Raw genomic sequence first — 17822 nt, forward strand, 5'->3', positions numbered from 1 at the left:
TAGAGGCCCCTGCTTTGCTTTCCTGTAGCTCACTTTATACATCTCCCAAATGACAAGAACAGAACATACCAACAGAATATTAATTTATGTTATATGCAAAAAATCCGAAGTCTGCAATATAGCAATGGAAGAAGGAAAATGAAATCAACGAGGGTTAATGTCATTAGGGTTGACGCCAGACTCACAGAACTTTGTCCAAATGTAGCATTATTTTCTGCCACATTTTACTTAAAAGATTTTAGTTGATGCATCCATTTCCCCATCTAGGTTATGGAGGCTCACAGACATATACTGCTTTCTATTTAATCTTTGTATTCCTAGCAACTGATGGTGTACCCAGCACAGAAAAGACTCTCAAAACATATTTGATAAATGAATGTGGTTGGTTTTCTTGACAAAATGATAATAAAGGAATTTCTCAGCTAGAAAGAAACTCATTCCAAGAATCGTAACTGTAGAGACTTAAGGAAATCAGGGTCTGTACAATGTGTTCCTGTCTCTTTAAACAGAGCAGGCCCACCCAAATACCCTACCTACTACATTTGGCCTATAAGATCCAACTGCAGAGAAAAATTATTCAGGAAATTTCCCTGGTGCACTCCCCATTCATATACATATCCACTACTGCTTCTGCCATGCTTTGGCTTTCCAGACTCAGGTTTAGATCTCCAACTCTGATAGATGGCTGCTTTGGGCTCCTTCAGGTTTGAGGACACCAAATGTCCCCCCTCTGGTTCGCAAAAATCTCTGCTTTCCACCTGGCTCTTGTCCCTACTTGCTCCCCAGTGATTATGATTTTATTAGGCTCCAGAAATACCTTCAGGATAATCAAATCACCCCTCCGAGTGCTAAGTGAAAATGGCAGTGAATATACCATGAAATGAATTAATAGAGACATCTGTCATCACTGGGGTCAATGACACTCTTCAGTGGTTCTGTCTTGGCTGTTCCTGGAAATCACGTGGGGAAATCTAAAACTACTGACCCCTGGTTCCCACTCCCATGGATTCTGATGTGATTGGTCTGTGGTGAGGTCTGGGCATCAGAACTTCTTAAAAGCTCCAGGTGATTCCTATGTAAGGTTTTCAAAACATTGCTTTAGGTTGAAAAACAAACTGGTACCATTTTCCCCCCACATTGCAAAGAATAGACATTACTAAATGAAAATGAAACAGTTTCTTAGCTTTGTCTTCTGTTCTCTTGTCTGAGTATACCACAACATCTATTTAAGTATTTCTAGATGAATGTAGGTTGGCTTAGATGGTATATTTAAAATTACCCTGCAAGTAAAATGAGGTAAGATGGGTGGATAGCTTTCAGACTTCTTAAAACAAACAAAAAAAACTCCAAAATGTTAATACCATAAGGATTGATTCTTCTGTCTAAAGTAAGAACTAGGGTTGAATGTTTTCCCCACTCCCTATCTTAACTGAACACTGCAATCTGTCAATCCTCTCAGGATGTGGGCCAATATCCACCAACCCCACAAAATTAAGAATTGGCATTCTCTTACTGGACCCTCTCCCACCTACAGATCACGTGCCCACACACTGGCTGTTCTTAGAAATTCTAGTCTGGACAGACATGGGTCTTAGCTCTTAACTGAGGGGACAAATGCCAGCCTTTGGCCTGGACTCATGCCTAAGAAAAGCAAAGGGAGCCCAGGGGTATGCAGGTCTCTTTCATTAGCTGTTCTTCCTTAAAGAGCTGATGGGAGTGTGTCCCTTCCAGATGCAGTAGCTGCGGAACCGTGCCAACCATGCCAACTCAGCCTCTGTTCCCCAGGCTTCAGAGATAAGGGTAAAGTACACCCTGGATGCTGGCATCTTCCGTCTTAACTCCTGTGTGTCGTGTGTCTCTCTAGACATAAAGGCCAGCTCATACTTGGTACCAAAGCAAAGCTTCAATTTCTGGGGAAAAAGGGGGTGCTTATTAGTTTGAACAGAGTTGCTAACAATGCCATGAAATTTATACTATGTGTAGTTTAAATAAGCCACACACAGTGTATTTGTCTTCTTTTATTATGCCCATTATAGAGCTCTCTTGGGACGCTCCTCAGCATCCCCCACCTGGGTAGTCCAGGTCCGAGGCTCGTCTCAGAACAGCGCTGGGAGGAGAGCGGTCACTAACTGTTCACAACTTGCACCATCCCTAACAGAGATCCTGAAGGGGTCCTGCCACAGCCCAGTTCTCACGGCCCCCAGGGGGGTGTGGCACTGTCATTTAGGAAGACTCCTGGCTCTTCTGTGAGGACACATTTGGACCGATGTTGTGATCGGCTGCCTACTTGCTGGTGGAAGAGAGAGGGCTACGACATCCATTACTGGCTGGCGCTACAACTTGCACAGAATGAGTCAGGCAAAAAGAAGCAGGCAGGCAGGGGATGCTCAGATAGTCTCCACTGCCAGGACTGTCCAAAAGCAAGAGAAAGCTCCCAGCAGGGCTTGCGTGCATTATGGAGAGGGCGAGCATAAACAGCCAACTCCCTGGCATCTTGAACAGCCCGCCTTGTCTGCAGAGTCAGAGATGAACAGGTCTCCTTGGCAACATCGGCCCTTGCTCTGCGGGGCTCTGGGGCAGGCGTCTGCAAGCCTGGAAGGAGTGCTACTGTTCCTGCCTTTCCAGACACGCGTCCTCCCACTCCCCTTCAGTGCTGTCATCGACTGCCTTCGGGTCACTCTCTGTCATTGAGGAAAATCCATCTGCCCCCTCCTACCCCAAAGCCTAAGAGATTTCAACCCCTATGAAAACAGCCAGGGAGCAATTTCACTTCACAGGTCCCGAATCTCCTTGGCTGCATTGCACTTCAGTCCCCTGATGCAAGGAGCCCATCCGGGATCCTAGAAACGCCCCAAAGCAGGAATTCTAAACTCCAGCCATCAGCGCGCAGATCGTCTCCTACCCTCGCCGCTTTCTCTGCCTTCATCCCCGTCGTACTTGTTCCCCCAGACTCTCGAATTCCTTCCTGGCAGGCTAGCCGGACCCTCTCAGCCTCTCCTCTCCAGGACTCAGCCCCTTTGCTCTAAATTACCAGCTCGCCGGAAAAAGCCACACCCGCGGTCCACTCCACCCGCTGCCTTCTCTGCCGCTGGACTTGGGCCCTGCTGCAGCATTTGCGCACAACGGCACACAGTGACTGCAGAATCTCGTGCTTTGCCCCTCAGCTGAGCCCTGAGCACCATTTATCAGCCTTTCTGTTGGTGTTTGACAAGCTTCTTCATCCCGTCTTCTCAACGGCTGTCAGGTGATTGCTTCACTTCCTACTTTATCCACAAAACTGGCCACGGCAGAAGCAGCACGGTCAATGCCCTACCTCGTTTCGCGTGTACACACTTCAGACAGGCTCTCGGTGGGCAAGGGCCCCCCGGGCAAGGGCCTCCCCCCGCAAACCACCCAGGGAAGGCTGGCCTGGTCTCCCACCTGCGCCCTCCAGAAGTGGTGTCATTGGTCTTCCTCGTTTTCCTTGACTTTCAACAGCTCCCTCCCCAAGGGCCCCTCCTCTTGTGTCTACAGACCTGCTCCGGTTCCTCTCACCCTTTGGCCCAGCAGACCCCCTCTGGGGTTTGATAAGTGAGGGCCCGCAGGAAGTCTGTAATGGTGAATAAAATCTGATTGGGATATCACCATGCGCATTTGTTTATATAGTGTCTACAGGGGCTTTTGCACTACAACAGCAGAGTGGTTGAGTAAGTTGTGAGAGAGATCATACGGCCCACGACGCCAAGAAAAACTGCTCCATGGCCCTTTACAGAAAAATTTGTCTGCTCCTCCATATTCACCCCCCACCTTCCCTCCTCTCTAACTCCTTGATCCACAGCCACTGGGATCTTTTTTCCATGCCTTACCATCTTCTTAATCTTACCTTACTCAGGCCACTCAGATGATGCATAATTTCCTAATTCCAAGACAGGGGAGATTCTCTCATTCTTTTTCTTCCTAGTTCCAAGGCAGGAGAAATTTTCTCATTTTTTTTAAGATTTTATTTATTCATTTATTTATTTACTGGGGAGAGGAGTAGGGGGAGAGGGACAAGCAGACTCCATGCTGAGTGTGGAGCCTAACATGGGGCTGGATCCCAGGACTGAGATCATGACCCCAGCTGAAACCAAGAGTTGGAGGCCTAACTGACTGAGCCACCCAGGTGCCCCAGATTTTCTCATTTATTCATTCCTCTGCCACATTGGACATTGTCTATCACAGCCTTCTTGAAATTCTATAGAAAAATCCCAAATTCAAATGCCCAGAGGAGCCATGCAGACCATGTCAATGAATAAAGCAGGCCACACTGAGATAGGAGTGTGTGGGGACCTAGAAAGCCTGTCCCCATAGCAAAAAGGCAGCCCCATGCACTCCTGTAGGTCCCATATACCCAGCTTTTCCAATGCTTCAAGGGAGGCTATAAATGCAGATTTTATGTGACATCTCTCGACTCTAAAATGTTGGCAACTATTTTAAAAAATATGAACCCTGATGAGCCAAACAAAACAAAATTTTTGGCCAACCTGATCTACAGGCTGTGGATTAGGCTGCCTGGATTCCAAGTCCATGCCTGAATTTCCCTGGTTCTCTTGGAGAATCTCTGATTTTTGCTGCTGGAGGTTCTCTGTGAGACAAACTGCTTCTGCCTTCCCAGGTGGTCATCCCCTGTCCATGGGTTTTTTATTTGCTACACAGGCTCTTTAGGCAAAATCCCAAATTTATATCTCACCCTTACCTACGCCCTTGCTTCTGACTCTCGTTTCCAGTACCTGCTGGATCGCTCCACCTGCAAATCCCATGGACACTTCAACATCCACATAAGCCCTCCACCATCCTCAACCCATACCCTTTGCCAAGCCAACACCTATTTATCATTTAAGACTCAGCTTCCCCCCACCCATGAAGCTGCCCTTCTTTCTATCTTTCCATGGAAGGATTGGGGCCCCTTTCTCTCTGTCTTTATAATATTTGGTAACTATACTTTCTACAAAATATTATAATTATTTGTCTTTGTGTCTCTCTTAGCCCCCTAGAGTGTGACCTTTTAGTGGGCAGGGACCATGTCTCATTAATCTCTATATTTCCAGCTTCTAAAAGAGTGCAGCCATATAATAATTTCCTAATAAAAGTTTGGCAAATTAATATATGCACAAATAAATAAGAGAGGGATGCACTAAAAATTAAATTGCCAAATTTTCTATGTCTATAGAACACTTGTGCTAGTGTTATTTTGATTTTATGGTATCTTTGGTACATAACTAGAATTAATAACATCTTAGTATTTATCAGGAAAAGATGTAATTTTCTCTTATGATTGTTGAAAGCGTTTGTTTTCATGTTACAGTAAAACTTTATTATGTCCAGCAATAAAAAATAATAAGGTTTAATAAATGGAAGTCAATGAATAAAGTAGGATTTGCCAAATAAATATAGTGGAGACACATATCTTTTAATATGTGTGAGATTTACCGGGAAAATTTACTTCTGTACAGAACAGAAAAAATAGCTTTTTGATCTTCGAATTCTTGTCCTGTGGAATGATAGTTGACAATGAAACAGGTTTCTCTCAAGCAAATGGGGGCAATGATTCCAGCTTCCGGGAGGCACTTATAGTGCCCTACCACGTCTTTGGTTTTGTGGCATACTTTTAAGAATCCTATGAGCTTTATCTCTGGGGGGAGTCTGTGGGGACACAGCAGGGTGAAAATGCTGAAGTAACATTAATTTTTGTCCATGGTTACTTGCCTGGGACTCCCCATCATTACCACTTGCAGATTAAACATTAAGGTAAAGTTCTTTTTCTACCAATAGGTGGCAGTATTGCTTTGGGACAAACAATAACTTTTTTTTAAGATTTCTAGATGTTTATCTTTATTTCATTCCTAGACTCTAGGCCTCAGAGTGCCCAATATGAATAACAATGAAATAAACAAGACACAAACATGATATCTGAAGAAAATTGAAGAACGCTTACCAATAACACCCCTTCATTCATTGCCTTGCTTTTGAAAGAAATGCCCACTAATTTCTCTCCCCCCAGGAAGGCTTCTTTCTCATCAAGTAAACCTAGAGTTACAATTAAGGCAGAAGAAATAGGTTCCATATTGCAAGTGGCAAATTTGCTATCATAGCAAATTGGGTTATATCCAATTCACCAATCTACTCCCCAGCCTGGCAAGAATCTACTCTGAATATGTATTCACATAAGTCTCTTTCTTACATTGACTGTTAGCATAGGACTAGAGTCAGACTGACCAATTTGTCGATTGTCTCTTAATTATTTTAAATTTATACATGTATATGTGCCCATGTAACCATCACACTGATTAAGATTAGAATACTACCAACATCTCAGAAGGCTGTCTATGCACTCTTAATTTTTAGAATCGGGAAAACATTTTATTTCTCAAATAATGTGTTTAAAACAAAAGCAAACAAACAAACAAACTCATGAGGCAGAAAATTTGGGGAGAGGAGTTGCCCTGCTTTATACATCAGGTCAGAGTCTCTGTGCAGTCTTGAATGGGAACTCTGCGATAGATGCTTTGGGGCGGATGTGCTCAATGCAAGGCTGGGATGGAACATACCAAGTTACAGTGAGGATGTCGAGCAACTGGAACTTGTATAATCACTTAGGACAACTGTTTGGTAGTATCTACATATGCGTACCCTATGACCCAAAACTCCACTCCTGCATAATATGCAACAAAAATGCAAACATACTTTCGCAAAAGACATCTACCAGACTGTTCCAAGAGCAAATGGCCTGTCAATAGTAGGATGCATAATCAGATTGTGGTATATTCACGCAATGTAACATCATATAGCCACAATGAGTATAATCGTCCACAAATACATAGAATGATATGAATGAATCTCACAAACATATCAGTATCAGCAGAAAGAATCTAGATACAAAAAAGTGCCTATGTTATGATTCCACTTTTATGAAGTTCAAAATTCATGTATCCTCTGAAGTGTGGATAGTAGTTACCCCTGGGTAGGAGCAGTGATGGGAGAAAGATTTCTGGGGTGCTGGTAATGTTCTGATTCTTGGTTACACAAGTGTGTTCAGTTTGTGAAACTTCTTCAACCTGTACACTTACATTTAGGTAAGTATGTTAAGTATGGAAGGAAGTAGAGTTAAACTTTAATTAAAGTTTAAAAAATTATACTCTAGCCAAGTATAGATAGAAGTCACTTCTACGTGAAATGACAGTGCAACTTGCCCTCAAAGATGGGCAAGCCTTCCGAAGTAGAGAGGAGAATGGCCATTCTATAAAAAAGCAATGTAAAAAACTGTGATGGTATGAGCAAAAGCATAGAAAGGGTAATGAGTAAGGAACATTTGGAAAATGACAAAATTAACCAAAGAATAAGGTTGATATAAAAAGCAGGAGAAACATCTCAAAACTAGTCTGAGTCTAAAGAACTTAGTCTTTTATTTATTGGGCAACATGAAACTAGTGAAGTCTTTGGTTTTGGTTTTTATTTTGTTTTGTTTTGAAGTGGGAAGCAAAATGATCAAATCTCTACTTCTCGAAGAAAAATGTGCAGGATGCAGTGAAGGAAAGGAAAGTCCAGATTGGGTGGGGGTCACATTCAAGGGCACAAAACCTCTGTAATCCAGCCCCTGTCCATCCACCTCTTCAACCCAGTCCTTCACCTAGCCCCACCCAACTACAAGCCAGTCATCTAACCACTCGTAGCTCCTCAACCAAACCAAGCCCTCCTGGCTTTGGACATGAGGCTCCATCTCCTGGGAAGACCCTTTCTCTGCTCCCTCACTACGCTTACACTGGAAAAGAGCCATCTCTCTTCCAGCAGCATGCCAAGAAGCTCTGCCATAAAATAAATCAAAGTCTGCAAGTACAAAACTAGTCTTCAGGACCAAAAAGTGTGTATGTAAACCACATAAAGAACATAAGATACAAACGGTTTCTATGGCCAAATCACCTGCAAACTCCGAAGGAAAAAAAATCTATTGATTTTCAACATATTAATTTATAAACAATGACGTTTCATTCACTAGTTTCTCAGCACTCCTGAGTCTTACTAATCTCAGTAGTTTGACGACGGTCTTGATAACCACAGGAACTTGTAGTAATATCTATAATGATAAACCACCAGGGATCACCCCAGAATATAACTGCAGCCCAATTTTGTTTTGGTGTACCACACGCTGTCACTCCCCCTTGCCATACTAGCAACCAGAAAAACGCACCCTGCTTGTTGGCAAGAAATTAGAAATTAGGTATTGAGTCATTGGATTTACCAAAAAGGCTCAAATTGTGAAATGTTTGAAGAAAATGTATAAGGGCAAAAGAGAATTATCCGGACATTGTCCAAGATTCAAAAGGAAATAGGAAAACTTAAGTAGTTCATATCCTGTACACCTTCTAAGCAAAACACACCATTTAGCATTTGTCCGTTACAAATGCAAATATTGGCAGTGACTCACATGCCAGGCAGCAGAAAATGTGAGGCACAAATATTTGTAGGGAGGCTGCAGTGCCAGGACCCAATCCTGGTGAAGAGGAAGAATGGAAGCCAGCCATTGCCCTCTTGGAACAGGAGGGGCAGCAGTGAGCAGTTCAAATGAAATGAAGGGGCAGGAAGGATGTTGAGTTTGAGAAGTGCTTTATAGATTTTGGATACTAACCCTTTATCAGGTATGTCATTTGCAAATATCCTCTCCCATTCTGTAGGCTGCCTTTTAGTTTTATTGACTGTTTCCTTCACTGTGCAAAAGCTTTTTATCTTGACGGAAGTCCCAGTAGTTTATTTTTGCTTTTGTTTCCCTTGCTACACACAAAAAACAAATAATCCAGTTTATAGCAGCATTAGCAACAACAGCCAACCTATGGAAAGAGCCCAAATGTTCATTGACTGATGAATAAAGAAGATGTAGTATATATACATGATGGAATATTACTCAGCCATCAAAAAGAATTAAATTTTGCTGTTCACAATGATCTGGATGGGGTTAGAGTGTATTATGGTAAATAAAATAAGTCAGAGAAAGACAAATACCATATGATTTCACTCATATGTGGAACTTAAGAAACAAAACAGATGAACATATGGGAGGGGGGCAAAGGGGAGGGAACAAACCATAAGAGACTCTTAAAGATAGAGAACAAACAGAGGGTTGATGGAGGGAGGTGGGTGGGGGATGGGCTTGGGTATTAGAATGGATGGATGGATGGATGGTTGGATGGGTATTAAGGAGAGTACTTATCATGTGAGCACTGGATATTGTATGTAAGTGATGATGAACCACTGAATTCCATTCCTGAAACCAAGATTATGCTGTATGTCAACTAACTAGAATTTAAATAAAAATTTGAAGAAAAAAGGGGGGGGGCAGTAAGGGAATTGCTCATCTTAGGACAAAGGTCTTCGCTGGAGATCAGGATACTAAAATCTTAAAAATATTGATCCTCAGCCCCTACCCTCAGATTAAATTTGTCTAGGGAGGGTCCCAGATATGGACATTTTCCAGGTGATCCTAAGGTGTAGCAAAGTTTACAAACCACTGCAAAAGCAGAAAGGCAGTAGAGTCAGACCTATGGGAAAAGTTCAGGTTGTATTACTTCCCTGATGAGAACTCATTCTGTTACTTACTCACCCCACCCCTTTCCACCATACCTCACCTCACCTCACCCACACTCACCTTATAACCACCAGCTGGGTTTTGACCTCTCTCAAGTCAGGTCCCTGGGAGTTTCCATCCTTCCCTCCTGAACCCCCAACCCTCACCCAGCACAACTTTCTCAATCAATCAATCACCAAGTTCTGTTTTTTTCTGCATCCTAATTCTCAAATCTACCCTTTCTTCTCCATCTCTATAGTTTCTAACCTTACTCTGGGCATTTGTTTGTTCAACAAATAATTAGGAGTGCCTACAACTCTGTAGGTGTTAGGTATGTATACTGTTTGAGTGAATAAAACAGACATAGCCCCTGCCCTGAAAGGCTTATAGTCTAATGGAGGAGAAAGACCATAACCAAGTAAGTTAACAAATTAATTTAAGATTATAAATATAAGTACTGAGGAGGAAACAAGCAGGGTGTGGTGAGGGAGACTAGGGGAGGTGGAGGGAATCTGACTGGACAGGGAGGGCAGAAAGGACTTCTAGGAGAGTCACCTAATTTCCTTCTAAACATCCAATGCTCCATGCAGAACGTGCCCTCCTTAATACCCATCACCAGGCTAACCCATTCCCCCACCCCCCTCCCCTCTAGAACCCTCAGTTTGTTTCCCAGAGTCCATAGTCTCTCATGGTTTGTCTCCCTCCGATTTCTCCCCCTTCATTTTTCCCTTCCTTCTAATGTCCTCCATGCTATTCTTTGTTCCACATATAAGTGAAACCATCTGATAATTGTCTTTCTCTGCTTGGCTTATTTCACTTAGCATAATCCCCTCCAGTTCTGTCCATGTTGATGCAAATGGTGGGTATTCATCCTTTCCGATGGCTGAGTACCATTCCACTGTATATACGGACTACATCTTCTAGTGCTGTCTTTCAAAGTCAGTGTATACACACTGCCTCCAGTGCCCTTTCATGTCTTCCATCTGGCTTATGCCTATTTCTCCTTCAGAACACATCTTACGTTGCCTCCTATGAGAAGCCTCATTGGACCCTCCCTTTTAGCTGGTCCTGGTAAGTCTTAGAGGAAAACCGGGTGATATTTTGCTCATAAGTACTAAAGCCAAGGGTTAAAGCCAACTTCTATCAACAAAGCCCATATTTCTTTCCCTTAATGATGTCACAATTTTCTCTACACTGTTTTTAAAATCATTGATACTATCTACATTGCATAGCTACTTAATACACGGTCACATTACAAAACTTTGAAAAATACAGAGAAATGAAAAGAAAAAAGCCACTCAAATGTCATCTCTAACCACAATCACTATTAACCTCAGAGTGGGTATTCTTTCAGACATTGTCCCACACAAAGCCATCATATACAAACATGTACATTTTGTAACCAGGCTTACAGGTATATGTGTGCAGACATTGTCCTCTCCTACACAGTTTCAAGGTTATGACTGCAGTTTTTTTTTACGCGGAAGAGACTATTCCTTGCTCAGAATTCAAAAGCTGGGATTCAAAAACAGTTGTGCTGGTTGGTTGTTTTGTTTTTGTTTGTTTGTTTCACTTCAACATTTGCTTAGAACAGGACATGTTGCTTTTGGACCATGTGCTCTATTCCTTTATTATAGCCTCAGTTTTTCGAGCCCTCTCTGATGAACCAATCCAAGCCACCGCGGTCTTACTCTGAGCAGTTTCTCTCAGTTTCTCCATCCTTCTCCAGTGCAGGCTGGGTGCCCTGCAGCCTGATGCTCAGCAATGATCCTGGTAACTTTTAAAAAGGTATTTTAGAGAAAAAAATTCTAATCCTTAAATATTTGAAAATGTCCCCTTCCTCCACCCCCACTCCAACTTAATTCATAGTTTGGCTGAGCATAGCAATCTAAATCTAAAGTTATTTTCTCCAGAACTTTGAAAGCCTCCATGTTTTTCTCAGCATCTCATGAAGCTGATAAGAAGTTTGATGCAATTAATGGTAATTGCCCTTTGTAAATTTTCTGCTTTCTCTCTCTCTTAGATTTTAAGGTGTGGGAGTTGTGTTTATGTATGTAATTGTTGGGTAAAAGGAAATGTATATTTTATTGAGTCAGACAGAATAATGCTCCCACCCCCTCAAAGATGTACATGCCCTAATCCTCAGAACGTATGAATATGTTCTTTTCCATAGCAAAAGGGACCTGGCAGACATGATTAAGGTTACCGACCTAGAGCGGGGGAGATTATACTGGAATACCTGGGTGGGTCCAACCTAATCACAAGAGTCCTCAAAAGCAAAGTGACTTTTCTGACCAGGTCGGAGCTGGAACAGGAGGAGGAAGAGATGTCAAGTGTGAGAGAGACTTGAACTCTGTCACTGCTGGCTTTGAGGATGGAGGAAGGGGGCCGTGAGCCAAAGTTTGCAGGTGGATTCTAGGAGCTGGATCTGCCCTCAGCTGACAGCCAGTGAGAAAAATGAGGAACTCAGATTAAACATCTGCAAGGAAGTGAGTGTGCAAACAAGGGGAATAAACTAGAAACAGATTCTCCCCTAGAGCCTCCAGAAAGGGACACAGCCCTGATGATGCCTCCATTTTAATCCAGTGAGACCCAAACTAGACCATGACCTTCAGAGCTTAAGTTAATAAGTGTGTGTGTGTGTGTGTGTGTGTGTGTGTGTGTGTGTGTGTGTGTGTTTTAAATATGTATTGTTCAAAGCCACTGAAGTTTGTGGGAATTTGTTATAGCAGCAACAGAAAACCAATACATTTATATTTTGGTAAATGCTGCCAAAACTTCATCCCAAAAGGCTGGATTTATTTATACATACACCAATAGTTGTTGAGCAAACTTTCTCAAAACCTTCACTAACAGGGCATATTTTTAATATCTTAATTTTTCCAAGCTGATCCTGAAAAATATTTCATTTTTGTTTTCATTTGTAGTCCTCTAATGTTTTAAACAAAGTCAACCATCTTTTATATATTTGCTAAACATGTTTTGTTTTGTTTGAAATTGTACTTTTTTTATCCTTAGATTGCTAACATTTCAAATTGTTATGACTATGTGTATAAAAATGTATCCTGTTAGGTGTTAGGTACTTTTAATTTAATAATTTGTATCTCCTTTCTGCTCTAGAAGCTACATTGCATATTAAACCATGTGCAGAACATGCTAGCTGCCCAACTCAAAGAATCCTGGTCTTTATCTGATCCTATTGCTGCTGAGAATGAAGGATTACATGTCTTAGCTTTTCTTGCAACTAGGTTTGACAAAAGTGATGTAAGCAAAATTATGGGAAACCTGCTTAAAGATAGTTGCCACAGCTTGGAAGACCTTTTCTTTCTTTTACTTTCTTTCTTTTACCTTTCTTTCCTCCTTCCCTTCCCTCCCTTCCTTCCTTCCTCCCTCCATTCCTTCCTTCTTTCTTCCTTCCTTCCTCCTTCCTTCCTTCCCTCTCCCTCTTTCCCTTCATTCTTTCCTTCTTTCTCTTCTTCTTTTCATTATTCTGTTGGCTTCTCTTGGGTTTTCCTTTTCATATTGGAGACTTTCATCTGATATCTATTAATTTTTGGTTGCTGTTCACATTAAGAATGAGGCAATAATGGGACAAATTAACATCATATGCCTCCTGATAAGATGCACTAAGAAAAACACCTACTTGTGTGGTATTCTGCCAAAAGTGTATAACCTGAATTTAATCATGAGGAAAAACCTGACAAACCCAAGCTGAATTTCTACAAAATAATTAAAGAGTAGTCATAAATGTCAATGTCATGAAACACAAATTGGTGTTTGGTGATTAGCCCTCATTGAAAAAGATTAAAAAAGACATGGCAGCTGAATGCAACATGATCTGGTCATTTCTTTTGCTAAAAAGAAATGTTAAAAAATAATCGGCAAAATCTGAATAAGATCTACAATTAGATAATAGTACTATGTCAATGTTAACTTTCTGATTTTGGTAATTTTTCTATCCTTGCATAAGAGAGTGTTTTAAAGAAATAAATATACACTGAAGTATTTAAGTATCATGTTTATAGCTGTCTCTAAAATGGTTCAGCAAAAAATAAAATGTATATATATATATATGTATATATACATACATATATGTATGTATATATACACACATAGACACACACACAGGTCTACCTGTTTGTTAAGAAAGAGAGAAAGGGATAAAGTAAATATGTTAAAATGTCAATATTACAGGACTTAGGCATTGTGTATATAGAAATTCTTTCCACTTCTCCAACTCTCCTATAAATCTAAAATTATACCAGAATTAGAATAAAATTGTGCCAAAATTTAAAAAAAAAAGCTTTTTTTAAAAAAAGAGAATATGGCAATAGAAAGACTCTCTGGGAGCTGCGTGTACACGGGCTGGTTGATGGTAGGCTTCAATAGAGTCCATACAGGCATGAAGCCAGCTGTGACTCTGGGAATCCTTAAATGCCAGAATAAGGAGGCATTTACCCTGGAGGTGTTTCCTGTAGTCATCTGCTCTAGTCTTTCTTTGGCAATTTCTCAGGATTATTTAAACCTTCCAATTTTTGTCCTGGCCTAAATGGCTGTCTGCAAATCCTTTCAGTCCAATGTCTCAGTCTCATCTCGTATTACATCTGCTGTGTTAAAGTCTAGGGCCTATCTGGGGCTCTACCAGACAGTCAGCTCCATGGTGTGTTTTCGGCTAAGGCTTCCTCTACTCTGCTTCATCAAACACCACTCACGAATCTGTTTTGCATCTTCCAGAAATTTGTTGAAATCTTTAATTTGTTGAAACTTTTGTTTACCAACAAGCCCTCTCATTCCTTTCATTTTTATTCCTGAGCATGTACTTCAACAGCCATCCTAAACCAGAATTTAGACAATTTAATGTTAATCTGTAACTTATTACTCAAGGAACACATCTTTTTTCTACTTTTTTTTTCATATCTGACAATCCATCAGCTTTTCAATATTCCATGTTATCATAAGCTTTCTCAGCTCACTATAGGTCACATTGAATTTTTAGACCTTCATACTTTTTTGTCATACTATTTATTTGGTCACCTGGTAAAGTTATATTATTTAATTATTTCATGTGTATTGTCTTCTACAGCTTCACTTTATAGATTTGGGCTTGTCAAGGCCAACCTCAATTTATTCCTTTCTTTATATTTTATCTGAAGTAAGGATATGCCCGGAAGAATGGGGTAGCCCAGCACATCACGTTACCTCTCCTTCATCCAGCCATGGCTGATTAAACCAGGTATCTGCCCCAAATGGGCAGCCAATCCATTGGTTGATCAGAGACCTTTGATTGGTGTGGCTTGACTAGAACAGATACCTAGACTAATCAGATCCCCCCTACTATGAGTTCAAATTATAAAATACAGAGATGGTTGCTGGTCAGGGGTGGGCACTGAAATGGCAAAGTCATGTCAGCTTAGTGATTGAGGCAGCCATTTACAAACAAATGAAACTGATCTTCAGAGAGATGAAAATGTTTTAATTGTGGAAAAGAAGCTGTGATTACGTGAGAAAGAGAATTTATCTTGGTTCTGAAAAGCCCTCTAGTTTGTGTGAGGCCCAATTGCACAGAATTCTGTGAAATATCTGTAGCATTGAAACAAAACTTCCTTCCTAATAATGAAGCTAATTTGGGTGGGTATCTATTCCTTGCAACCAAAAAATAAAAAGCCTTAACTTTATTATCATTCTCTGGTTCTTGTTTTTGAAAACAGAAAGAACTATTTGTTAACAAAGCTATTCATAAAAATTAACATCTATATCAATCGGTACACAAATTAAAATGTCACAAGAATTAGGAGGGGTTTTTTTAATCCTCCGATAGAATGTGGGATCTTTTTCCCTAATCCTTGACTCTTTTTAGTCAATTTAATCTAATCCCACCCCTAGAATACAAATTTCTTTAGGGTGAATTCAGGTTTGTTGTTTCAAGAGTCAAGGATTAGGCATGAATTTTCCATTGTGAACTCTCCTATAAGATTTCCTGCCAACAACACATTAAGGAAACCTAATGCTTCCTCTGCTCCCTTTATTTGTCCTTCATCTTCCTCCAGAAGCAGTAAGAAAAAAACTCGATGACTTCAATATGCTTCCATATTTGCTACTGTGAAATTATGTCTTAATCCAGTACTATCCTCTCTATGCATCTTGACCTTTGAAGCTACAATTTCTTCTTGTTTTTATATCAAATGGATCAGATATATCATGGGTTTTGGAGAATGAATGCATAGATTTATAAGAATATCCAGCCAGAATAAAATTATTTAAACACACTTAAACAAATTCTACTTTCAAAAGAGTTATAAAAGAGTTCTACAATAGTCTTCTAAAGTGAGTTCCTGAATTCAGGGACCATGTTCTTTGATTTCTTCTACATTCCCTCCAAAAAAGCAAAAGATTCAGAACTATGTAACTTTCAACTATCCAATTAATGTAGTTGAATCGAATCATTTCAATTACCAGAAGAAAATTTTATTAAGCTTTAGTGCCAAGTTTTAAAAATGAAAATATATTTAAATCAAAGTTAGGAAATGACATTAAAATTTTTAAATTGCAAAAGTCAGCAGTTAAGAGTAATGTTCCAAAATAAGCACTGCCCATCTTCTGTGAATAAGCAGTTTATTTTGGCAAGCGCAGAAGTTTGCCTTGGGTGGATTCATAATGATCCATGCCATTGCTATTCTCTTCCAGACCAGTTAGAGATTTACTTCTTAATTCAGCTATCTGATTGCTACAGCTAAAACAAATGTGGTTCATATCATCTTCAAACAACAATTTTCTTTCAATTTAAAATAGTTTGTTCATAAAAGAAAATTCTGAATATAACAAAATTGGAAAAATAAATTATCCAGAGTTCCACCACGCAAACAGATCTGCTCTTAATATATTCTTCTAGTTACTTTCTGCTCACAAACCAAAGAAATATATGTTAATCGCTTTTTGCATAGGATAATAAGCTAATCTGTATGACATGCTGAGGAATTTATGTTCTAAATTGTAATGTACCATTTGTCCATGAATTCTCCCAGACTTACTTTTGTGCTCTAGGTCAAAGTTGCCCTGCTGGAAGGAATGCTTTGTCCCCAATGACAGTATGTTCAGGTACATGAGTGTTGAGGAGGGAGAAGGAAGCTTTCAAAAACATTGCTTCTTGGGCACCTGGGTGGCTCAGATGGTTAAGCGTCTGCCTTCAGCTCAGGTCATGATCCCAGGGTCCTGGGATCGAGTCCCGCGTCGGGCTCCCTGCTCCTTGGGAGCCTGCTTCTCCCTCTGCCTCTCTCTCTCTCTCTCTGTCTTTCATGAATAAATAAATAAAATCTTTAAAAAAAAAAAAAACATTGCTTCTCAAACTTCACGGTGCATAGGAATCATTTGTTACTCTTGTTAAAATGTAGAGTCAGTTGGCATTTTTAACAAGCTCACAGGTGATGTAGGAGCTACTTGTCCATGAACACACTTTTAGTAGCAAAATCCTAATATAACCTGAACATAAGAAAATTTGATGGAAGAAATTTTTGCCTTTACACATCCATCCACCATTAAGCCATGCCATGTTTCTGACCCATTTCTGGGAAGACATGGGACTATTTCTCACACTTGGAAAGTTTGCCACAGGCTGAGGGTGGAGCAAGGATTTATTTATTGCAATGCAAGTGAAAATATTGAGCAACTATACTGAGTCTCCCCTCTGCAAAGGAAGCCTTGCAGAATTCACAAAGTATCTGTTCATCTCTTCTTCTTTGGTAGCAATATCTATGACATCTGGGCACAGGGTCTCCTAGAATGAAGCCTACCTTTCCCAGCCTTTGAAGCTGAATGTGGTCAGGTTACCAACTTCCAGCCAATGGGATCTAAGTAGCAGTATATGTGCAAGCCATGTTTTGAGGATGACAATTAAATTGAACCATTTTATTTGTCCTAGTTAGGATAAGCTGCAACCCAGGTGCAGTCAGCTAAAAGTTTAACTGGAAGTGTATACCCCAGAGGTCGTCCCTGATGTTCCAGTCAAAAAACCCATAGCTTACAAGTGACTAAGTGTTTCTGTCATCAATATCTGAATCAACACCAGACTTGCTGCTGATGCTCTCAGTGAATTTCAGAAATGGGGTTTTAAGGGTGAAATTAGCAGTCTACTAACGAGTATGATGAATGCTAGAAAGGAACCCTTATTGGTTAATTTAAAGATACGTAAGAAATAAGGTTGACTAAACCCTTTTACAGACACTTCCCACCCTTGCATGAATAGAGTAAAAGA

This window comes from Zalophus californianus, chromosome 12, assembly GCF_009762305.2.
Source record: "Zalophus californianus isolate mZalCal1 chromosome 12, mZalCal1.pri.v2, whole genome shotgun sequence".
Classification (NCBI taxonomy): Eukaryota; Metazoa; Chordata; class Mammalia; order Carnivora; family Otariidae; genus Zalophus; species Zalophus californianus.